The sequence below is a fragment of the Festucalex cinctus genome, unplaced genomic scaffold (genome assembly GCF_051991245.1).
Source record: "Festucalex cinctus isolate MCC-2025b unplaced genomic scaffold, RoL_Fcin_1.0 HiC_scaffold_58, whole genome shotgun sequence".
Classification (NCBI taxonomy): Eukaryota; Metazoa; Chordata; class Actinopteri; order Syngnathiformes; family Syngnathidae; genus Festucalex; species Festucalex cinctus.
Window position 1 is genome coordinate 119,090 of NW_027520305.1, and position 25,932 is coordinate 145,021.

The following is a 25,932-nucleotide window of genomic DNA, read 5'->3' on the forward strand; positions in this document are numbered from 1 at the left end:
ATTGTACATTTGAGCTGAATGTGTCAAAATCTTAAAAATTAACAGGTGCCCAAGCAATTTCATGCTAGAATCATCATCCGGATGCCAAAATAAACTAAATACAGCAAAAGATTTGAGTGCACAACGTTTGGTTTAGATTTGACAGCCATAATCAACTTTTTATTGCTTTAAATGCGTTTTTAGCGCATGATTGTACATTTGAGCTGAATGTGTCAAAATCTTAAAAATTAACAGGTGCCCAAGCAATTTCATGCTAGAATCATCATCCGGATGCCAAAATAAACAAAATACAGCAAAAGATTTTAGTGCACAACGTTTGGTTTAGATTTGACAGCCATAATCAACAATTCTGTACATTTGAGCTGAATGTGTCAAAATCTTAAAAATTAACAGGTGCCCAAGCAATTTCATGCTAGAATCATCATCCGGATGCCAAAATAAACTAAATACAGCAAAAGATTTGAGTGCACGTTTGGTTTAGGTTTGACAGCCATAATCACCTTTTTATTGCTTTAAATGCGTTTGTAGCGCATGATTGTACATTTGAGCTGAATGTGTCAAAATCTTAAAAATTAACAGGTGCCCAAGCAATTTCATGCTAGAATCATCATCCGGATGCCAAAATAAACTAAATACAGCAAAAGATTTGAGTGCACAACGTTTGGTTTAGATTTGACAGCCATAATCAGCAATTGTGTACATTTGAGCTGAATGTGTCAAAATCTTAAAAATTAACAGGTGCCCAAGCAATTTCATGGTAGAATCATCATCCGGATGCCAAAATAAACTAAATACAGCAAAAGATTTGAGTGCACAACGTTTGGTTTAGGTTTGACAGCCATAATCACCTTTTTATTGCTTTAAATGCGTTTTTAGCGCATGATTGTACATTTGAGCTGAATGTGTCAAAATCTTAAAAATTAACAGGTGCCCAAGCAATTTCATGCAAGAATCATCATCCGGATGCCAAAATAAACTAAATACAGCAAAAGATTTGAGTGCACAACGTTTGGTTTAGATTTGACAGCCATAATCAGCAATTGTGTACAATTGAGCTGAATGTGTCAAAATCTTAAAAATTAACAGGTGCCCAAGCAATTTCATGCTAGAATCATCATCCGGATGCCAAAATAAACTAAATACAGCAAAAGATTTGAGTGCACAACGTTTGGTTTAGGTTTGACAGCCATAATCACCTTTTTATTGCTTTAAATGCGTTTTTAGCGCATGATTGTACATTTGAGGTGAATGTGTCAAAATCTTAAAAATTAACAGGTGCCCAAGCAATTTCATGCTAGAATCATCATCCGGATGCCAAAATAAACTAAATACAGCAAAAGATTTGAGTGCACAACGTTTGGTTTAGGTTTGACAGCCATAATCACCTTTTTATTGCTTTAAATGGGTTTTTAGCGCATGATTGTACATTTGAGCTGAATGTGTCAAAATCTTAAAAATTAACAGGTGCCCAAGCAATTTCATGCTAGAATCATCATCCGGATGCCAAAATAAACTAAATACAGCAAAAGATTTGAGTGCACAACGTTTGGTTTAGATTTGACAGCCATAATCAGCAATTGTGTACATTTGAGCTGAATGTGTCAAAATCTTAAAAATTAACAGGTGCCCAAGCAATTTCATGGTAGAATCATCATCCGGATGCCAAAATAAACTAAATACAGCAAAAGATTTGAGTGCACAACGTTTGGTTTAGGTTTGACAGCCATAATCACCTTTTTATTGCTTTAAATGCGTTTTTAGCGCATGATTGTACATTTGAGCTGAATGTGTCAAAATCTTAAAAATTAACAGGTGCCCAAGCAATTTCATGCTAGAATCATCATCCGGATGCCAAAATAAACTAAATACAGCAAAAGATTTGAGTGCACAACGTTTGGTTTAGATTTGACAGCCATAATCAGCAATTGTGTACATTTGAGATGAATGTGTCAAAATCTTAAAAATTAACAGGTGCCCAAGCAATTTCATGCTAGAATCATCATCCGGATGCCAAAATAAACTAAATACAGCAAAAGATTTGAGTGCACAACGTTTGGTTTAGGTTTGACAGCCATAATCACCTTTTTATTGCTTTAAATGCGTTTTTAGCGCATGATTGTACATTTGAGCTGAATGTGTCAAAATCTTAAAAATTAACAGGTGCCCAAGCAATTTCATGCTAGAATCATCATCCGGATGCCAAAATAAACTAAATACAGCAAAAGATTTGAGTGCACAACGTTTGGTTTAGGTTTGACAGCCATAATCACCTTTTTATTGCTTTAAATGCGTTTTTAGCGCATGATTGTACATTTGAGCTGAATGTGTCAAAATCTTAAAAATTAACAGGTGCCCAAGCAATTTCATGCTAGAATCATCATCCGGATGCCAAAATAAACTAAATACAGCAAAAGATTTGAGTGCACAACGTTTGGTTTAGATTTGACAGCCATAATCAACTTTTTATTGCTTTAAATGCGTTTTTAGCGCATGATTGTACATTTGAGCTGAATGTGTCAAAATCTTAAAAATTAACAGGTGCCCAAGCAATTTCATGCTAGAATCATCATCCGGATGCCAAAATAAACAAAATACAGCAAAAGATTTTAGTGCACAACGTTTGGTTTAGATTTGACAGCCATAATCAACAATTCTGTACATTTGAGCTGAATGTGTCAAAATCTTAAAAATTAACAGGTGCCCAAGCAATTTCATGCTAGAATCATCATCCGGATGCCAAAATAAACTAAATGCAGCAAAAGATTTGAGTGCACGTTTGGTTTAGGTTTGACAGCCATAATCACCTTTTTATTGCTTTAAATGCGTTTGTAGCGCATGATTGTACATTTGAGCTGAATGTGTCAAAATCTTAAAAATTAACAGGTGCCCAAGCAATTTCATGCTAGAATCATCATCCGGATGCCAAAATAAACTAAATACAGCAAAAGATTTGAGTGCACAACGTTTGGTTTAGATTTGACAGCCATAATCAGCAATTGTGTACATTTGAGCTGAATGTGTCAAAATCTTAAAAATTAACAGGTGCCCAAGCAATTTCATGGTAGAATCATCATCCGGATGCCAAAATAAACTAAATACAGCAAAAGATTTGAGTGCACAACGTTTGGTTTAGGTTTGACAGCCATAATCACCTTTTTATTGCTTTAAATGCGTTTTTAGCGCATGATTGTACATTTGAGCTGAATGTGTCAAAATCTTAAAAATTAACAGGTGCCCAAGCAATTTCATGCAAGAATCATCATCCGGATGCCAAAATAAACTAAATACAGCAAAAGATTTGAGTGCACAACGTTTGGTTTAGATTTGACAGCCATAATCAGCAATTGTGTACATTTGAGCTGAATGTGTCAAAATCTTAAAAATTAACAGGTGCCCAAGCAATTTCATGCTAGAATCATCATCCGGATGCCAAAATAAACTAAATACAGCAAAAGATTTGAGTGCACAACGTTTGGTTTAGGTTTGACAGCCATAATCACCTTTTTATTGCTTTAAATGCGTTTTTAGCGCATGATTGTACATTTGAGCTGAATGTGTCAAAATCTTAAAAATTAACAGGTGCCCAAGCAATTTCATGCTAGAATCATCATCCGGATGCCAAAATAAACTAAATACAGCAAAAGATTTGAGTGCACAACGTTTGGTTTAGGTTTGACAGCCATAATCACCTTTTTATTGCTTTAAATGCGTTTTTAGCGCATGATTGTACATTTGAGCTGAATGTGTCAAAATCTTAAAAATTAACAGGTGCCCAAGCAATTTCATGCTAGAATCATCATCCGGATGCCAAAATAAACTAAATACAGCAAAAGATTTGAGTGCACAACGTTTGGTTTAGATTTGACAGCCATAATCAACTTTTTATTGCTTTAAATGCGTTTTTAGCGCATGATTGTACATTTGAGCTGAATGTGTCAAAATCTTAAAAATTAACAGGTGCCCAAGCAATTTCATGCTAGAATCATCATCCGGATGCCAAAATAAACAAAATACAGCAAAAGATTTTAGTGCACAACGTTTGGTTTAGATTTGACAGCCATAATCAACAATTCTGTACATTTGAGCTGAATGTGTCAAAATCTTAAAAATTAACAGGTGCCCAAGCAATTTCATGCTAGAATCATCATCCGGATGCCAAAATAAACTAAATACAGCAAAAGATTTGAGTGCACGTTTGGTTTAGGTTTGACAGCCATAATCACCTTTTTATTGCTTTAAATGCGTTTGTAGCGCATGATTGTACATTTGAGCTGAATGTGTCAAAATCTTAAAAATTAACAGGTGCCCAAGCAATTTCATGCTAGAATCATCATCCGGATGCCAAAATAAACTAAATACAGCAAAAGATTTGAGTGCACAACGTTTGGTTTAGATTTGACAGCCATAATCAGCAATTGTGTACATTTGAGCTGAATGTGTCAAAATCTTAAAAATTAACAGGTGCCCAAGCAATTTCATGGTAGAATCATCATCCGGATGCCAAAATAAACTAAATACAGCAAAAGATTTGAGTGCACAACGTTTGGTTTAGGTTTGACAGCCACAATCACCTTTTTATTGCTTTAAATGCGTTTTTAGCGCATGATTGTACATTTGAGCTGAATGTGTCAAAATCTTAAAAATTAACAGGTGCCCAAGCAATTTCATGCAAGAATCATCATCCGGATGCCAAAATAAACTAAATACAGCAAAAGATTTGAGTGCACAACGTTTGGTTTAGATTTGACAGCCATAATCAGCAATTGTGTACAATTGAGCTGAATGTGTCAAAATCTTAAAAATTAACAGGTGCCCAAGCAATTTCATGCTAGAATCATCATCCGGATGCCAAAATAAACTAAATACAGCAAAAGATTTGAGTGCACAACGTTTGGTTTAGGTTTGACAGCCATAATCACCTTTTTATTGCTTTAAATGCGTTTTTAGCGCATGATTGTACATTTGAGGTGAATGTGTCAAAATCTTAAAAATTAACAGGTGCCCAAGCAATTTCATGCTAGAATCATCATCCGGATGCCAAAATAAACTAAATACAGCAAAAGATTTGAGTGCACAACGTTTGGTTTAGGTTTGACAGCCATAATCACCTTTTTATTGCTTTAAATGGGTTTTTAGCGCATGATTGTACATTTGAGCTGAATGTGTCAAAATCTTAAAAATTAACAGGTGCCCAAGCAATTTCATGCTAGAATCATCATCCGGATGCCAAAATAAACTAAATACAGCAAAAGATTTGAGTGCACAACGTTTGGTTTAGATTTGACAGCCATAATCAGCAATTGTGTACATTTGAGCTGAATGTGTCAAAATCTTAAAAATTAACAGGTGCCCAAGCAATTTCATGCTAGAATCATCATCCGGATGCCAAAATAAACTAAATACAGCAAAAGATTTGAGTGCACAACGTTTGGTTTAGGTTTGACAGCCATAATCACCTTTTTATTGCTTTAAATGCGTTTTTAGCGCATGATTGTACATTTGAGCTGAATGTGTCAAAATCTTAAAAATTAACAGGTGCCCAAGCAATTTCATGCTAGAATCATCATCCGGATGCCAAAATAAACTAAATACAGCAAAAGATTTGAGTGCACAACGTTTGGTTTAGATTTGACAGCCATAATCAGCAATTGTGTACAATTGAGCTGAATGTGTCAAAATCTTAAAAATTAACAGGTGCCCAAGCAATTTCATGCTAGAATCATCATCCGGATGCCAAAATAAACTAAATACAGCAAAAGATTTGAGTGCACAACGTTTGGTTTAGGTTTGACAGCCATAATCACCTTTTTATTGCTTTAAATGCGTTTTTAGCGCATGATTGTACATTTGAGGTGAATGTGTCAAAATCTTAAAAATTAACAGGTGCCCAAGCAATTTCATGCTAGAATCATCATCCGGATGCCAAAATAAACTAAATACAGCAAAAGATTTGAGTGCACAACGTTTGGTTTAGGTTTGACAGCCATAATCACCTTTTTATTGCTTTAAATGCGTTTTTAGCGCATGATTGTACATTTGAGCTGAATGTGTCAAAATCTTAAAAATTAACAGGTGCCCAAGCAATTTCATGCTAGAATCATCATCCGGATGCCAAAATAAACTAAATACAGCAAAAGATTTGAGTGCACAACGTTTGGTTTAGATTTGACAGCCATAATCAGCAATTGTGTACATTTGAGCTGAATGTGTCAAAATCTTAAAAATTAACAGGTGCCCAAGCAATTTCATGGTAGAATCATCATCCGGATGCCAAAATAAACTAAATACAGCAAAAGATTTGAGTGCACAACGTTTGGTTTAGGTTTGACAGCCATAATCACCTTTTTATTGCTTTAAATGCGTTTTTAGCGCATGATTGTACATTTGAGCTGAATGTGTCAAAATCTTAAAAATTAACAGGTGCCCAAGCAATTTCATGCTAGAATCATCATCCGGATGCCAAAATAAACTAAATACAGCAAAAGATTTGAGTGCACAACGTTTGGTTTAGATTTGACAGCCATAATCAGCAATTGTGTACATTTGAGCTGAATGTGTCAAAATCTTAAAAATTAACAGGTGCCCAAGCAATTTCATGCTAGAATCATCATCCGGATGCCAAAATAAACAAAATACAGCAAAAGATTTTAGTGCACAACGTTTGGTTTAGATTTGACAGCCATAATCAACAATTCTGTACATTTGAGCTGAATGTGTCAAAATCTTAAAAATTAACAGGTGCCCAAGCAATTTCATGCTAGAATCATCATCCGGATGCCAAAATAAACTAAATACAGCAAAAGATTTGAGTGCACAACGTTTGGTTTAGGTTTGACAGCCATAATCACCTTTTTATTGCTTTAAATGCGTTTTTAGCGCATGATTGTACATTTGAGCTGAATGTGTCAAAATCTTAAAAATTAACAGGTGCCCAAGCAATTTCATGCTAGAATCATCATCCGGATGCCAAAATAAACTAAATACAGCAAAAGATTTGAGTGCACAACGTTTGGTTTAGGTTTGACAGCCATAATCACCTTTTTATTGCTTTAAATGCGTTTTTAGCGCATGATTGTACATTTGAGCTGAATGTGTCAAAATCTTAAAAATTAACAGGTGCCCAAGCAATTTCATGCTAGAATCATCATCCGGATGCCAAAATAAACTAAATACAGCAAAAGATTTGAGTGCACAACGTTTGGTTTAGATTTGACAGCCATAATCAACTTTTTATTGCTTTAAATGCGTTTTTAGCGCATGATTGTACATTTGAGCTGAATGTGTCAAAATCTTAAAAATTAACAGGTGCCCAAGCAATTTCATGCTAGAATCATCATCCGGATGCCAAAATAAACAAAATACAGCAAAAGATTTTAGTGCACAACGTTTGGTTTAGATTTGACAGCCATAATCAACAATTCTGTACATTTGAGCTGAATGTGTCAAAATCTTAAAAATTAACAGGTGCCCAAGCAATTTCATGCTAGAATCATCATCCGGATGCCAAAATAAACTAAATACAGCAAAAGATTTGAGTGCACAACGTTTGGTTTAGGTTTGACAGCCATAATCACCTTTTTATTGCTTTAAATGCGTTTTTAGCGCATGATTGTACATTTGAGCTGAATGTGTCAAAATCTTAAAAATTAACAGGTGCCCAAGCAATTTCATGCTAGAATCATCATCCGGATGCCAAAATAAACTAAATACAGCAAAAGATTTGAGTGCACAACGTTTGGTTTAGGTTTGACAGCCATAATCACCTTTTTATTGCTTTAAATGCGTTTTTAGCGCATGATTGTACATTTGAGCTGAATGTGTCAAAATCTTAAAAATTAACAGGTGCCCAAGCAATTTCATGCTAGAATCATCATCCGGATGCCAAAATAAACTAAATACAGCAAAAGATTTGAGTGCACAACGTTTGGTTTAGATTTGACAGCCATAATCAGCAATTGTGTACATTTGAGCTGAATGTGTCAAAATCTTAAAAATTAACAGGTGCCCAAGCAATTTCATGGTAGAATCATCATCCGGATGCCAAAATAAACTAAATACAGCAAAAGATTTGAGTGCACAACGTTTGGTTTAGGTTTGACAGCCATAATCACCTTTTTATTGCTTTAAATGCGTTTTTAGCGCATGATTGTACATTTGAGCTGAATGTGTCAAAATCTTAAAAATTAACAGGTGCCCAAGCAATTTCATGCTAGAATCATCATCCGGATGCCAAAATAAACTAAATACAGCAAAAGATTTGAGTGCACAACGTTTGGTTTAGATTTGACAGCCATAATCAGCAATTGTGTACAATTGAGCTGAATGTGTCAAAATCTTAAAAATTAACAGGTGCCCAAGCAATTTCATGCTAGAATCATCATCCGGATGCCAAAATAAACTAAATACAGCAAAAGATTTGAGTGCACAACGTTTGGTTTAGGTTTGACAGCCATAATCACCTTTTTATTGCTTTAAATGCGTTTTTAGCGCATGATTGTACATTTGAGGTGAATGTGTCAAAATCTTAAAAATTAACAGGTGCCCAAGCAATTTCATGCTAGAATCATCATCCGGATGCCAAAATAAACTAAATACAGCAAAAGATTTGAGTGCACAACGTTTGGTTTAGGTTTGACAGCCATAATCACCTTTTTATTGCTTTAAATGCGTTTTTAGCGCATGATTGTACATTTGAGCTGAATGTGTCAAAATCTTAAAAATTAACAGGTGCCCAAGCAATTTCATGCTAGAATCATCATCCGGATGCCAAAATAAACTAAATACAGCAAAAGATTTGAGTGCACAACGTTTGGTTTAGATTTGACAGCCATAATCAGCAATTGTGTACATTTGAGCTGAATGTGTCAAAATCTTAAAAATTAACAGGTGCCCAAGCAATTTCATGGTAGAATCATCATCCGGATGCCAAAATAAACTAAATACAGCAAAAGATTTGAGTGCACAACGTTTGGTTTAGGTTTGACAGCCATAATCACCTTTTTATTGCTTTAAATGCGTTTTTAGCGCATGATTGTACATTTGAGCTGAATGTGTCAAAATCTTAAAAATTAACAGGTGCCCAAGCAATTTCATGCTAGAATCATCATCCGGATGCCAAAATAAACTAAATACAGCAAAAGATTTGAGTGCACAACGTTTGGTTTAGATTTGACAGCCATAATCAGCAATTGTGTACATTTGAGCTGAATGTGTCAAAATCTTAAAAATTAACAGGTGCCCAAGCAATTTCATGCTAGAATCATCATCCGGATGCCAAAATAAACAAAATACAGCAAAAGATTTTAGTGCACAACGTTTGGTTTAGATTTGACAGCCATAATCAACAATTCTGTACATTTGAGCTGAATGTGTCAAAATCTTAAAAATTAACAGGTGCCCAAGCAATTTCATGCTAGAATCATCATCCGGATGCCAAAATAAACTAAATACAGCAAAAGATTTGAGTGCACAACGTTTGGTTTAGGTTTGACAGCCATAATCACCTTTTTATTGCTTTAAATGCGTTTTTAGCGCATGATTGTACATTTGAGCTGAATGTGTCAAAATCTTAAAAATTAACAGGTGCCCAAGCAATTTCATGCTAGAATCATCATCCGGATGCCAAAATAAACTAAATACAGCAAAAGATTTGAGTGCACAACGTTTGGTTTAGGTTTGACAGCCATAATCACCTTTTTATTGCTTTAAATGCGTTTTTAGCGCATGATTGTACATTTGAGCTGAATGTGTCAAAATCTTAAAAATTAACAGGTGCCCAAGCAATTTCATGCTAGAATCATCATCCGGATGCCAAAATAAACTAAATACAGCAAAAGATTTGAGTGCACAACGTTTGGTTTAGATTTGACAGCCATAATCAACTTTTTATTGCTTTAAATGCGTTTTTAGCGCATGATTGTACATTTGAGCTGAATGTGTCAAAATCTTAAAAATTAACAGGTGCCCAAGCAATTTCATGCTAGAATCATCATCCGGATGCCAAAATAAACAAAATACAGCAAAAGATTTTAGTGCACAACGTTTGGTTTAGATTTGACAGCCATAATCAACAATTCTGTACATTTGAGCTGAATGTGTCAAAATCTTAAAAATTAACAGGTGCCCAAGCAATTTCATGCTAGAATCATCATCCGGATGCCAAAATAAACTAAATACAGCAAAAGATTTGAGTGCACAACGTTTGGTTTAGGTTTGACAGCCATAATCACCTTTTTATTGCTTTAAATGCGTTTTTAGCGCATGATTGTACATTTGAGCTGAATGTGTCAAAATCTTAAAAATTAACAGGTGCCCAAGCAATTTCATGCTAGAATCATCATCCGGATGCCAAAATAAACTAAATACAGCAAAAGATTTGAGTGCACAACGTTTGGTTTAGGTTTGACAGCCATAATCACCTTTTTATTGCTTTAAATGCGTTTTTAGCGCATGATTGTACATTTGAGCTGAATGTGTCAAAATCTTAAAAATTAACAGGTGCCCAAGCAATTTCATGCTAGAATCATCATCCGGATGCCAAAATAAACTAAATACAGCAAAAGATTTGAGTGCACAACGTTTGGTTTAGATTTGACAGCCATAATCAACTTTTTATTGCTTTAAATGCGTTTTTAGCGCATGATTGTACATTTGAGCTGAATGTGTCAAAATCTTAAAAATTAACAGGTGCCCAAGCAATTTCATGCTAGAATCATCATCCGGATGCCAAAATAAACAAAATACAGCAAAGGATTTTAGTGCACAACGTTTGGTTTAGATTTGACAGCCATAATCAACAATTCTGTACATTTGAGCTGAATGTGTCAAAATCTTAAAAATTAACAGGTGCCCAAGCAATTTCATGCTAGAATCATCATCCGGATGCCAAAATAAACTAAATACAGCAAAAGATTTGAGTGCACAACGTTTGGTTTAGGTTTGACAGCCATAATCACCTTTTTATTGCTTTAAATGCGTTTTTAGCGCATGATTGTACATTTGAGCTGAATGTGTCAAAATCTTAAAAATTAACAGGTGCCCAAGCAATTTCATGCTAGAATCATCATCCGGATGCCAAAATAAACTAAATACAGCAAAAGATTTGAGTGCACAACGTTTGGTTTAGGTTTGACAGCCATAATCACCTTTTTATTGCTTTAAATGCGTTTTTAGCGCATGATTGTACATTTGAGCTGAATGTGTCAAAATCTTAAAAATTAACAGGTGCCCAAGCAATTTCATGCTAGAATCATCATCCGGATGCCAAAATAAACTAAATACAGCAAAAGATTTGAGTGCACAACGTTTGGTTTAGATTTGACAGCCATAATCAACTTTTTATTGCTTTAAATGCGTTTTTAGCGCATGATTGTACATTTGAGCTGAATGTGTCAAAATCTTAAAAATTAACAGGTGCCCAAGCAATTTCATGCTAGAATCATCATCCGGATGCCAAAATAAACAAAATACAGCAAAAGATTTTAGTGCACAACGTTTGGTTTAGATTTGACAGCCATAATCAACAATTCTGTACATTTGAGCTGAATGTGTCAAAATCTTAAAAATTAACAGGTGCCCAAGCAATTTCATGCTAGAATCATCATCCGGATGCCAAAATAAACTAAATACAGCAAAAGATTTGAGTGCACAACGTTTGGTTTAGGTTTGACAGCCATAATCACCTTTTTATTGCTTTAAATGCGTTTTTAGCGCATGATTGTACATTTGAGCTGAATGTGTCAAAATCTTAAAAATTAACAGGTGCCCAAGCAATTTCATGCTAGAATCATCATCCGGATGCCAAAATAAACTAAATACAGCAAAAGATTTGAGTGCACAACGTTTGGTTTAGGTTTGACAGCCATAATCACCTTTTTATTGCTTTAAATGCGTTTTTAGCGCATGATTGTACATTTGAGCTGAATGTGTCAAAATCTTAAAAATTAACAGGTGCCCAAGCAATTTCATGCTAGAATCATCATCCGGATGCCAAAATAAACTAAATACAGCAAAAGATTTGAGTGCACAACGTTTGGTTTAGATTTGACAGCCATAATCAACTTTTTATTGCTTTAAATGCGTTTTTAGCGCATGATTGTACATTTGAGCTGAATGTGTCAAAATCTTAAAAATTAACAGGTGCCCAAGCAATTTCATGCTAGAATCATCATCCGGATGCCAAAATAAACAAAATACAGCAAAAGATTTTAGTGCACAACGTTTGGTTTAGATTTGACAGCCATAATCAACAATTCTGTACATTTGAGCTGAATGTGTCAAAATCTTAAAAATTAACAGGTGCCCAAGCAATTTCATGCTAGAATCATCATCCGGATGCCAAAATAAACTAAATACAGCAAAAGATTTGAGTGCACGTTTGGTTTAGGTTTGACAGCCATAATCACCTTTTTATTGCTTTAAATGCGTTTGTAGCGCATGATTGTACATTTGAGCTGAATGTGTCAAAATCTTAAAAATTAACAGGTGCCCAAGCAATTTCATGCTAGAATCATCATCCGGATGCCAAAATAAACTAAATACAGCAAAAGATTTGAGTGCACAACGTTTGGTTTAGATTTGACAGCCATAATCAGCAATTGTGTACATTTGAGCTGAATGTGTCAAAATCTTAAAAATTAACAGGTGCCCAAGCAATTTCATGGTAGAATCATCATCCGGATGCCAAAATAAACTAAATACAGCAAAAGATTTGAGTGCACAACGTTTGGTTTAGGTTTGACAGCCATAATCACCTTTTTATTGCTTTAAATGCGTTTTTAGCGCATGATTGTACATTTGAGCTGAATGTGTCAAAATCTTAAAAATTAACAGGTGCCCAAGCAATTTCATGCAAGAATCATCATCCGGATGCCAAAATAAACTAAATACAGCAAAAGATTTGAGTGCACAACGTTTGGTTTAGATTTGACAGCCATAATCAGCAATTGTGTACAATTGAGCTGAATGTGTCAAAATCTTAAAAATTAACAGGTGCCCAAGCAATTTCATGCTAGAATCATCATCCGGATGCCAAAATAAACTAAATACAGCAAAAGATTTGAGTGCACAACGTTTGGTTTAGGTTTGACAGCCATAATCACCTTTTTATTGCTTTAAATGCGTTTTTAGCGCATGATTGTACATTTGAGGTGAATGTGTCAAAATCTTAAAAATTAACAGGTGCCCAAGCAATTTCATGCTAGAATCATCATCCGGATGCCAAAATAAACTAAATACAGCAAAAGATTTGAGTGCACAACGTTTGGTTTAGGTTTGACAGCCATAATCACCTTTTTATTGCTTTAAATGGGTTTTTAGCGCATGATTGTACATTTGAGCTGAATGTGTCAAAATCTTAAAAATTAACAGGTGCCCAAGCAATTTCATGCTAGAATCATCATCCGGATGCCAAAATAAACTAAATACAGCAAAAGATTTGAGTGCACAACGTTTGGTTTAGATTTGACAGCCATAATCAGCAATTGTGTACATTTGAGCTGAATGTGTCAAAATCTTAAAAATTAACAGGTGCCCAAGCAATTTCATGGTAGAATCATCATCCGGATGCCAAAATAAACTAAATACAGCAAAAGATTTGAGTGCACAACGTTTGGTTTAGGTTTGACAGCCATAATCACCTTTTTATTGCTTTAAATGCGTTTTTAGCGCATGATTGTACATTTGAGCTGAATGTGTCAAAATCTTAAAAATTAACAGGTGCCCAAGCAATTTCATGCTAGAATCATCATCCGGATGCCAAAATAAACTAAATACAGCAAAAGATTTGAGTGCACAACGTTTGGTTTAGATTTGACAGCCATAATCAGCAATTGTGTACATTTGAGCTGTGTCACGGCGAGGAGAGGTAGGACCCAGACGCAGGATAAGGTAAGCCACCAAGGCAGCAGGTTTATTTCCGGCCAACCAGCGTCTCCTCTCAAGCTGAGAGGAGAACGGGGAAGCAAAAAGGTGGAGAACAAAAAACGCTCCACTGGGGAGGAAAAAACCGGCAAAAGGTATAGGGGACAACAAAAGGCGCTCCGCTAGGGAGGAAAAAGGCTCAAGGCAAAAAGGGGTAACTCAAGGCGCTCCGCTGGGGAGAACAAGGCACAAAAACAAGACAAGGCACAAAAACAAGGCAAGACAATAAGGTACCGGGAACAAGGACTCGAGGACTGTGGGACGCTTCCATGCACTGACTGTGTGTGTGACACTTCGGCCCTGAGGGGAAAGTGCAGGTGGCTTTTATTGTCTTGGTTGATTGGTGGCAGGTGGACATGATCATGGGCGGGGACCGGTAATTAGTGAACTGCAGGAAGGGCAAGTGACCTGGGGTGAGAAGGGAATCAGAAATTCAAAATAAAACAGGAAACAAGACTATGACAATAAGAGCATGGCCTGTCACGCCGGTGGCGGCGTGACAGTACCCCCCCCTCAATGGCCGGCTCCTGACGGCCATCCGACCCAAAGAGTCCAAAAACAAGGGCGGGCGGAAGGGGGCACGGAGGTGGGAACACGGCCCACCCATCCGTCCCAGAAAAAAGGCAGTTCAGGAGGGCGTCCTCGACGCCCAACGAGAGGTGAAGGCAGCCGCAGGGCTTGCGCCGCCGGGACTTTGGGCGGCGCCCGGCGAGGTTCCGGGACTTTGGGCGGCGCCCGGCGAGGTTCCGGAACTTTGGGCGGCGCCCGGCGAGGCTCAGCGTCTAGAGGATGCAGCAGGCGAGGCTCAGGAGCGAGAGGCTGCAGCAGACGAGGCTCAGGAGCGAGAGGCTCCAGCAGACGAGGCTCAGGAGCGAGAGGCTCCAGCAGACGAGGCTCAGGAGCGAGAGGCTCCAGCAGACGAGGCTCAGGAGCGAGAGGCTCCAGCAGACGAGGCTCAGGAGCGAGAGGCTCCAGCAGACGAGGCTCAGGAGCGAGAGGCTCCAGCAGACGAGGCTCAGGAGCGAGAGGCTCCAGCAGACGAGGCTCAGGAGCGAGAGGCTCCAGCAGACGAGGCTCAGGAGCGAGAGGCTCCAGCAGACGAGGCTCAGGAGCGAGAGGCTCCAGCAGACGAGGCTCAGGAGCGAGAGGCTCCAGCAGACGAGGCTCAGGAGCGAGAGGCTCCAGCAGACGAGGCTCAGGAGCGAGAGGCTCCAGCAGACGAGGCTCAGGAGCGAGAGGCTCCAGCAGACGAGGCTCAGGAGCGAGAGGCTCCAGCAGACGAGGCTCAGGAGCGAGAGGCTCCAGCAGACGAGGCTCAGGAGCGAGAGGCTCCAGCAGACGAGGCTCAGGAGCGAGAGGCTCCAGCAGACGAGGCTCAGGGGCGAGAGGCTCCAGCAGACGAGGCTCAGGGGCGAGAGGCTCCAGCAGACGAGGTTCAGGGGCGAGAGGCTCCAGCAGACGAGGTTCAGGGGCGAGAGGCTCCAGCAGACGAGGTTCAGGGGCGAGAGGCTCCAGCAGACGAGGTTCAGGGGCGAGAGGCTCCAGCAGACGAGGTTCAGGGGCGAGAGGCTCCAGCAGACGAGGTTCAGGGGCGAGAGGCTCCAGCAGACGAGGTTCAGGGGCGAGAGGCTCCAGCAGACGAGGTTCAGGAGCGAGAGGCTCCAGCAGACGAGGTTCAGGAGCGAGAGGCTCCAGCAGACGAGGTTCAGGAGCGAGAGGCTCCAGCAGACGAGGTTCAGGAGCGAGAGGCTCCAGCAGACGAGGTTCAGGAGCGAGAGGCTCCAGCAGACGAGGTTCAGGAGCGAGAGGCTCCAGCAGACGAGGTTCAGGAGCGAGAGGCTCCAGCAGACGAGGTTCAGGAGCGAGAGGCTCCAGCAGACGAGGTTCAGGAGCGAGAGGCTCCAGCAGACGAGGTTCAGGAGCCAGAGGCTGCAGCAGACGAGGTTCAGGAGCCAGAGGCTGCAGCAGACGAGGTTCAGGAGCCAGAGGCTGCAGCAGACGAAGTTCAGGAGCGAGAGGCTGCAGCAGACGAGGTTCAGGGGCGAGAGGCTGCAGCAGACGAGGTTCGGGGTTCTGAGGCCAGTCCGACCCTTCACCCCAGTCGCCACGGTCCAAAGCTATCAACTCTTTTACCTCTGCAATGACTCGGGCGATGTCTTCAAGCCTCTGCCAGGTCTCCAATTTGGACACTCCCGCTGGGTCCATGCTGGCCGAAGTGTACTGTCACGGCGAGGAGAGGTAGGACCCAGACGCAGGATAAGGTAAGCCACCAAGGCAGCAGGTTTATTTCCGGCCAACCAGCGTCTCCTCTCAAGCTGAGAGGAGAACGGGGAAGCAAAAAGGTGGAGAACAAAAAACGCTCCACTGGGGAGGAAAAAACCGGCAAAAGGTATAGGGGACAACAAAAGGCGCTCCGCTAGGGAGGAAAAAGGCTCAAGGCAAAAAGGGGTAACTCAAGGCGCTCCGCTGGGGAGAACAAGGCACAAAAACAAGACAAGGCACAAAAACAAGGCAAGACAATAAGGTACCGGGAACAAGGACTCGAGGACTGTGGGACGCTTCCATGCACTGACTGTGTGTGTGACACTTCGGCCCTGAGGGGAAAGTGCAGGTGGCTTTTATTGTCTTGGTTGATTGGTGGCAGGTGGACATGATCATGGGCGGGGACCGGTAATTAGTGAACTGCAGGAAGGGCAAGTGACCTGGGGTGAGAAGGGAATCAGAAATTCAAAATAAAACAGGAAACAAGACTATGACAATAAGAGCATGGCCTGTCACGCCGGTGGCGGCGTGACAAGCTGAATGTGTCAAAATCTTAAAAATTAACAGGTGCCCAAGCAATTTCATGCTAGAATCATCATCCGGATGCCAAAATAAACTAAATACAGCAAAAGATTTGAGTGCACAACGTTTGGTTTAGGTTTGACAGCCATAATCACCTTTTTATTGCTTTAAATGCGTTTTTAGCGCATGATTGTACATTTGAGCTGAATGTGTCAAAATCTTAAAAATTAACAGGTGCCCAAGCAATTTCATGCTAGAATCATCATCCGGATGCCAAAATAAACTAAATACAGCAAAAGATTTGAGTGCACAACGTTTGGTTTAGGTTTGACAGCCATAATCACCTTTTTATTGCTTTAAATGCGTTTTTAGCGCATGATTGTACATTTGAGCTGAATGTGTCAAAATCTTAAAAATTAACAGGTGCCCAAGCAATTTCATGCTAGAATCATCATCCGGATGCCAAAATAAACTAAATACAGCAAAAGATTTGAGTGCACAACGTTTGGTTTAGGTTTGACAGCCATAATCACCTTTTTATTGCTTTAAATGCGTTTTTAGCGCATGATTGTACATTTGAGCTGAATGTGTCAAAATCTTAAAAATTAACAGGTGCCCAAGCAATTTCATGCTAGAATCATCATCCGGATGCCAAAATAAACTAAATACAGCAAAAGATTTGAGTGCACAACGTTTGGTTTAGATTTGACAGCCATAATCAACTTTTTATTGCTTTAAATGCGTTTTTAGCGCATGATTGTACATTTGAGCTGAATGTGTCAAAATCTTAAAAATTAACAGGTGCCCAAGCAATTTCATGCTAGAATCATCATCCGGATGCCAAAATAAACAAAATACAGCAAAAGATTTTAGTGCACAACGTTTGGTTTAGATTTGACAGCCATAATCAACAATTCTGTACATTTGAGCTGAATGTGTCAAAATCTTAAAAATTAACAGGTGCCCAAGCAATTTCATGCTAGAATCATCATCCGGATGCCAAAATAAACTAAATACAGCAAAAGATTTGAGTGCACAACGTTTGGTTTAGGTTTGACAGCCATAATCACCTTTTTATTGCTTTAAATGCGTTTTTAGCGCATGATTGTACATTTGAGCTGAATGTGTCAAAATCTTAAAAATTAACAGGTGCCCAAGCAATTTCATGCTAGAATCATCATCCGGATGCCAAAATAAACTAAATACAGCAAAAGATTTGAGTGCACAACGTTTGGTTTAGGTTTGACAGCCATAATCACCTTTTTATTGCTTTAAATGCGTTTTTAGCGCATGATTGTACATTTGAGCTGAATGTGTCAAAATCTTAAAAATTAACAGGTGCCCAAGCAATTTCATGCTAGAATCATCATCCGGATGCCAAAATAAACTAAATACAGCAAAAGATTTGAGTGCACAACGTTTGGTTTAGATTTGACAGCCATAATCAGCAATTGTGTACATTTGAGCTGAATGTGTCAAAATCTTAAAAATTAACAGGTGCCCAAGCAATTTCATGGTAGAATCATCATCCGGATGCCAAAATAAACTAAATACAGCAAAAGATTTGAGTGCACAACGTTTGGTTTAGGTTTGACAGCCATAATCACCTTTTTATTGCTTTAAATGCGTTTTTAGCGCATGATTGTACATTTGAGCTGAATGTGTCAAAATCTTAAAAATTAACAGGTGCCCAAGCAATTTCATGCTAGAATCATCATCCGGATGCCAAAATAAACTAAATACAGCAAAAGATTTGAGTGCACAACGTTTGGTTTAGATTTGACAGCCATAATCAGCAATTGTGTACAATTGAGCTGAATGTGTCAAAATCTTAAAAATTAACAGGTGCCCAAGCAATTTCATGCTAGAATCATCATCCGGATGCCAAAATAAACTAAATACAGCAAAAGATTTGAGTGCACAACGTTTGGTTTAGGTTTGACAGCCATAATCACCTTTTTATTGCTTTAAATGCGTTTTTAGCGCATGATTGTACATTTGAGGTGAATGTGTCAAAATCTTAAAAATTAACAGGTGCCCAAGCAATTTCATGCTAGAATCATCATCCGGATGCCAAAATAAACTAAATACAGCAAAAGATTTGAGTGCACAACGTTTGGTTTAGGTTTGACAGCCATAATCACCTTTTTATTGCTTTAAATGCGTTTTTAGCGCATGATTGTACATTTGAGCTGAATGTGTCAAAATCTTAAAAATTAACAGGTGCCCAAGCAATTTCATGCTAGAATCATCATCCGGATGCCAAAATAAACTAAATACAGCAAAAGATTTGAGTGCACAACGTTTGGTTTAGATTTGACAGCCATAATCAGCAATTGTGTACATTTGAGCTGAATGTGTCAAAATCTTAAAAATTAACAGGTGCCCAAGCAATTTCATGGTAGAATCATCATCCGGATGCCAAAATAAACTAAATACAGCAAAAGATTTGAGTGCACAACGTTTGGTTTAGGTTTGACAGCCATAATCACCTTTTTATTGCTTTAAATGCGTTTTTAGCGCATGATTGTACATTTGAGCTGAATGTGTCAAAATCTTAAAAATTAACAGGTGCCCAAGCAATTTCATGCTAGAATCATCATCCGGATGCCAAAATAAACTAAATACAGCAAAAGATTTGAGTGCACAACGTTTGGTTTAGATTTGACAGCCATAATCAGCAATTGTGTACATTTGAGCTGAATGTGTCAAAATCTTAAAAATTAACAGGTGCCCAAGCAATTTCATGCTAGAATCATCATCCGGATGCCAAAATAAACAAAATACAGCAAAAGATTTTAGTGCACAACGTTTGGTTTAGATTTGACAGCCATAATCAACAATTCTGTACATTTGAGCTGAATGTGTCAAAATCTTAAAAATTAACAGGTGCCCAAGCAATTTCATGCTAGAATCATCATCCGGATGCCAAAATAAACTAAATACAGCAAAAGATTTGAGTGCACAACGTTTGGTTTAGGTTTGACAGCCATAATCACCTTTTTATTGCTTTAAATGCGTTTTTAGCGCATGATTGTACATTTGAGCTGAATGTGTCAAAATCTTAAAAATTAACAGGTGCCCAAGCAATTTCATGCTAGAATCATCATCCGGATGCCAAAATAAACTAAATACAGCAAAAGATTTGAGTGCACAACGTTTGGTTTAGGTTTGACAGCCATAATCACCTTTTTATTGCTTTAAATGCGTTTTTAGCGCATGATTGTACATTTGAGCTGAATGTGTCAAAATCTTAAAAATTAACAGGTGCCCAAGCAATTTCATGCTAGAATCATCATCCGGATGCCAAAATAAACTAAATACAGCAAAAGATTTGAGTGCACAACGTTTGGTTTAGATTTGACAGCCATAATCAACTTTTTATTGCTTTAAATGCGTTTTTAGCGCATGATTGTACATTTGAGCTGAATGTGTCAAAATCTTAAAAATTAACAGGTGCCCAAGCAATTTCATGCTAGAATCATCATCCGGATGCCAAAATAAACAAAATACAGCAAAAGATTTTAGTGCACAACGTTTGGTTTAGATTTGACAGCCATAATCAACAATTCTGTACATTTGAGCTGAATGTGTCAAAATCTTAAAAATTAACAGGTGCCCAAGCAATTTCATGCTAGAATCATCATCCGGATGCCAAAATAAACTAAATACAGCAAAAGATTTGAGTGCACAACGTTTGGTTTAGGTTTGACAGCCATAATCACCTTTTTATTGCTTTAAATGCGTTTTTAGCGCATGATTGTACATTTGAGCTGAATGTGTCAAAATCTTAAAAATTAACAGGTGCCCAAGCAATTTCATGCTAGAATCATCATCCGGATGCCAAAATAAACTAAATACAGCAAAAGATTTGAGTGCACAACGTTTGGTTTAGGTTTGACAGCCATAATCACCTTTTTATTGCTTTAAATGCGTTTTTAGCGCATGATTGTACATTTGAGCTGAATGTGTCAAAATCTTAAAAATTAACAGGTGCCCAAGCAATTTCATGCTAGAATCATCATCCGGATGCCAAAATAAACTAAATACAGCAAAAGATTTGAGTGCACAACGTTTGGTTTAGATTTGACAGCCATAATCAACTTTTTATTGCTTTAAATGCGTTTTTAGCGCATGATTGTACATTTGAGCTGAATGTGTCAAAATCTTAAAAATTAACAGGTGCCCAAGCAATTTCATGCTAGAATCATCATCCGGATGCCAAAATAAACAAAATACAGCAAAGGATTTTAGTGCACAACGTTTGGTTTAGATTTGACAGCCATAATCAACAATTCTGTACATTTGAGCTGAATGTGTCAAAATCTTAAAAATTAACAGGTGCCCAAGCAATTTCATGCTAGAATCATCATCCGGATGCCAAAATAAACTAAATACAGCAAAAGATTTGAGTGCACAACGTTTGGTTTAGGTTTGACAGCCATAATCACCTTTTTATTGCTTTAAATGCGTTTTTAGCGCATGATTGTACATTTGAGCTGAATGTGTCAAAATCTTAAAAATTAACAGGTGCCCAAGCAATTTCATGCTAGAATCATCATCCGGATGCCAAAATAAACTAAATACAGCAAAAGATTTGAGTGCACAACGTTTGGTTTAGGTTTGACAGCCATAATCACCTTTTTATTGCTTTAAATGCGTTTTTAGCGCATGATTGTACATTTGAGCTGAATGTGTCAAAATCTTAAAAATTAACAGGTGCCCAAGCAATTTCATGCTAGAATCATCATCCGGATGCCAAAATAAACTAAATACAGCAAAAGATTTGAGTGCACAACGTTTGGTTTAGATTTGACAGCCATAATCAACTTTTTATTGCTTTAAATGCGTTTTTAGCGCATGATTGTACATTTGAGCTGAATGTGTCAAAATCTTAAAAATTAACAGGTGCCCAAGCAATTTCATGCTAGAATCATCATCCGGATGCCAAAATAAACAAAATACAGCAAAAGATTTTAGTGCACAACGTTTGGTTTAGATTTGACAGCCATAATCAACAATTCTGTACATTTGAGCTGAATGTGTCAAAATCTTAAAAATTAACAGGTGCCCAAGCAATTTCATGCTAGAATCATCATCCGGATGCCAAAATAAACTAAATACAGCAAAAGATTTGAGTGCACAACGTTTGGTTTAGGTTTGACAGCCATAATCACCTTTTTATTGCTTTAAATGCGTTTTTAGCGCATGATTGTACATTTGAGCTGAATGTGTCAAAATCTTAAAAATTAACAGGTGCCCAAGCAATTTCATGCTAGAATCATCATCCGGATGCCAAAATAAACTAAATACAGCAAAAGATTTGAGTGCACAACGTTTGGTTTAGGTTTGACAGCCATAATCACCTTTTTATTGCTTTAAATGCGTTTTTAGCGCATGATTGTACATTTGAGCTGAATGTGTCAAAATCTTAAAAATTAACAGGTGCCCAAGCAATTTCATGCTAGAATCATCATCCGGATGCCAAAATAAACTAAATACAGCAAAAGATTTGAGTGCACAACGTTTGGTTTAGATTTGACAGCCATAATCAACTTTTTATTGCTTTAAATGCGTTTTTAGCGCATGATTGTACATTTGAGCTGAATGTGTCAAAATCTTAAAAATTAACAGGTGCCCAAGCAATTTCATGCTAGAATCATCATCCGGATGCCAAAATAAACAAAATACAGCAAAAGATTTTAGTGCACAACGTTTGGTTTAGATTTGACAGCCATAATCAACAATTCTGTACATTTGAGCTGAATGTGTCAAAATCTTAAAAATTAACAGGTGCCCAAGCAATTTCATGCTAGAATCATCATCCGGATGCCAAAATAAACTAAATACAGCAAAAGATTTGAGTGCACGTTTGGTTTAGGTTTGACAGCCATAATCACCTTTTTATTGCTTTAAATGCGTTTGTAGCGCATGATTGTACATTTGAGCTGAATGTGTCAAAATCTTAAAAATTAACAGGTGCCCAAGCAATTTCATGCTAGAATCATCATCCGGATGCCAAAATAAACTAAATACAGCAAAAGATTTGAGTGCACAACGTTTGGTTTAGATTTGACAGCCATAATCAGCAATTGTGTACATTTGAGCTGAATGTGTCAAAATCTTAAAAATTAACAGGTGCCCAAGCAATTTCATGGTAGAATCATCATCCGGATGCCAAAATAAACTAAATACAGCAAAAGATTTGAGTGCACAACGTTTGGTTTAGGTTTGACAGCCATAATCACCTTTTTATTGCTTTAAATGCGTTTTTAGCGCATGATTGTACATTTGAGCTGAATGTGTCAAAATCTTAAAAATTAACAGGTGCCCAAGCAATTTCATGCAAGAATCATCATCCGGATGCCAAAATAAACTAAATACAGCAAAAGATTTGAGTGCACAACGTTTGGTTTAGATTTGACAGCCATAATCAGCAATTGTGTACAATTGAGCTGAATGTGTCAAAATCTTAAAAATTAACAGGTGCCCAAGCAATTTCATGCTAGAATCATCATCCGGATGCCAAAATAAACTAAATACAGCAAAAGATTTGAGTGCACAACGTTTGGTTTAGGTTTGACAGCCATAATCACCTTTTTATTGCTTTAAATGCGTTTTTAGCGCATGATTGTACATTTGAGGTGAATGTGTCAAAATCTTAAAAATTAACAGGTGCCCAAGCAATTTCATGCTAGAATCATCATCCGGATGCCAAAATAAACTAAATACAGCAAAAGATTTGAGTGCACAACGTTTGGTTTAGGTTTGACAGCCATAATCACCTTTTTATTGCTTTAAATGGGTTTTTAGCGCATGATTGTACATTTGAGCTGAATGTGTCAAAATCTTAAAAATTAACAGGTGCCCAAGCAATTTCATGCTAGAATCATCATCCGGATGCCAAAATAAACTAAATACAGCAAAAGATTTGAGTGCACAACGTTTGGTTTAGATTTGACAGCCATAATCAGCAATTGTGTACATTTGAGCTGAATGTGTCAAAATCTTAAAAATTAACAGGTGCCCAAGCAATTTCATGGTAGAATCATCATCCGGATGCCAAAATAAACTAAATACAGCAAAAGATTTGAGTGCACAACGTTTGGTTTAGGTTTGACAGCCATAATCACCTTTTTATTGCTTTAAATGCGTTTTTAGCGCATGATTGTACATTTGAGCTGAATGTGTCAAAATCTTAAAAATTAACAGGTGCCCAAGCAATTTCATGCTAGAATCATCATCCGGATGCCAAAATAAACTAAATACAGCAAAAGATTTGAGTGCACAACGTTTGGTTTAGATTTGACAGCCATAATCAGCAATTGTGTACATTTGAGCTGAATGTGTCAAAATCTTAAAAATTAACAGGTGCCCAAGCAATTTCATGCTAGAATCATCATCCGGATGCCAAAATAAACTAAATACAGCAAAAGATTTGAGTGCACAACGTTTGGTTTAGGTTTGACAGCCATAATCACCTTTTTATTGCTTTAAATGCGTTTTTAGCGCATGATTGTACATTTGAGCTGAATGTGTCAAAATCTTAAAAATTAACAGGTGCCCAAGCAATTTCATGCTAGAATCATCATCCGGATGCCAAAATAAACTAAATACAGCAAAAGATTTGAGTGCACAACGTTTGGTTTAGGTTTGACAGCCATAATCACCTTTTTATTGCTTTAAATGCGTTTTTAGCGCATGATTGTACATTTGAGCTGAATGTGTCAAAATCTTAAAAATTAACAGGTGCCCAAGCAATTTCATGCTAGAATCATCATCCGGATGCCAAAATAAACTAAATACAGCAAAAGATTTGAGTGCACAACGTTTGGTTTAGATTTGACAGCCATAATCAACTTTTTATTGCTTTAAATGCGTTTTTAGCGCATGATTGTACATTTGAGCTGAATGTGTCAAAATCTTAAAAATTAACAGGTGCCCAAGCAATTTCATGCTAGAATCATCATCCGGATGCCAAAATAAACAAAATACAGCAAAAGATTTTAGTGCACAACGTTTGGTTTAGATTTGACAGCCATAATCAACAATTCTGTACATTTGAGCTGAATGTGTCAAAATCTTAAAAATTAACAGGTGCCCAAGCAATTTCATGCTAGAATCATCATCCGGATGCCAAAATAAACTAAATACAGCAAAAGATTTGAGTGCACGTTTGGTTTAGGTTTGACAGCCATAATCACCTTTTTATTGCTTTAAATGCGTTTGTAGCGCATGATTGTACATTTGAGCTGAATGTGTCAAAATCTTAAAAATTAACAGGTGCCCAAGCAATTTCATGCTAGAATCATCATCCGGATGCCAAAATAAACTAAATACAGCAAAAGATTTGAGTGCACAACGTTTGGTTTAGATTTGACAGCCATAATCAGCAATTGTGTACATTTGAGCTGAATGTGTCAAAATCTTAAAAATTAACAGGTGCCCAAGCAATTTCATGCTAGAATCATCATCCGGATGCCAAAATAAACTAAATACAGCAAAAGATTTGAGTGCACAACGTTTGGTTTAGGTTTGACAGCCATAATCACCTTTTTATTGCTTTAAATGCGTTTTTAGCGCATGATTGTACATTTGAGCTGAATGTGTCAAAATCTTAAAAATTAACAGGTGCCCAAGCAATTTCATGCTAGAATCATCATCCGGATGCCAAAATAAACTAAATACAGCAAAAGATTTGAGTGCACAACGTTTGGTTTAGATTTGACAGCCATAATCAGCAATTGTGTACATTTGAGCTGAATGTGTCAAAATCTTAAAAATTAACAGGTGCCCAAGCAATTTCATGCTAGAATCATCATCCGGATGCCAAAATAAACTAAATACAGCAAAAGATTTGAGTGCACAACGTTTGGTTTAGGTTTGACAGCCATAATCACCTTTTTATTGCTTTAAATGCGTTTTTAGCGCATGATTGTACATTTGAGCTGAATGTGTCAAAATCTTAAAAATTAACAGGTGCCCAAGCAATTTCATGCTAGAATCATCATCCGGATGCCAAAATAAACTAAATACAGCAAAAGATTTGAGTGCACAACGTTTGGTTTAGATTTGACAGCCATAATCAGCAATTGTGTACAATTGAGCTGAATGTGTCAAAATCTTAAAAATTAACAGGTGCCCAAGCAATTTCATGCTAGAATCATCATCCGGATGCCAAAATAAACTAAATACAGCAAAAGATTTGAGTGCACAACGTTTGGTTTA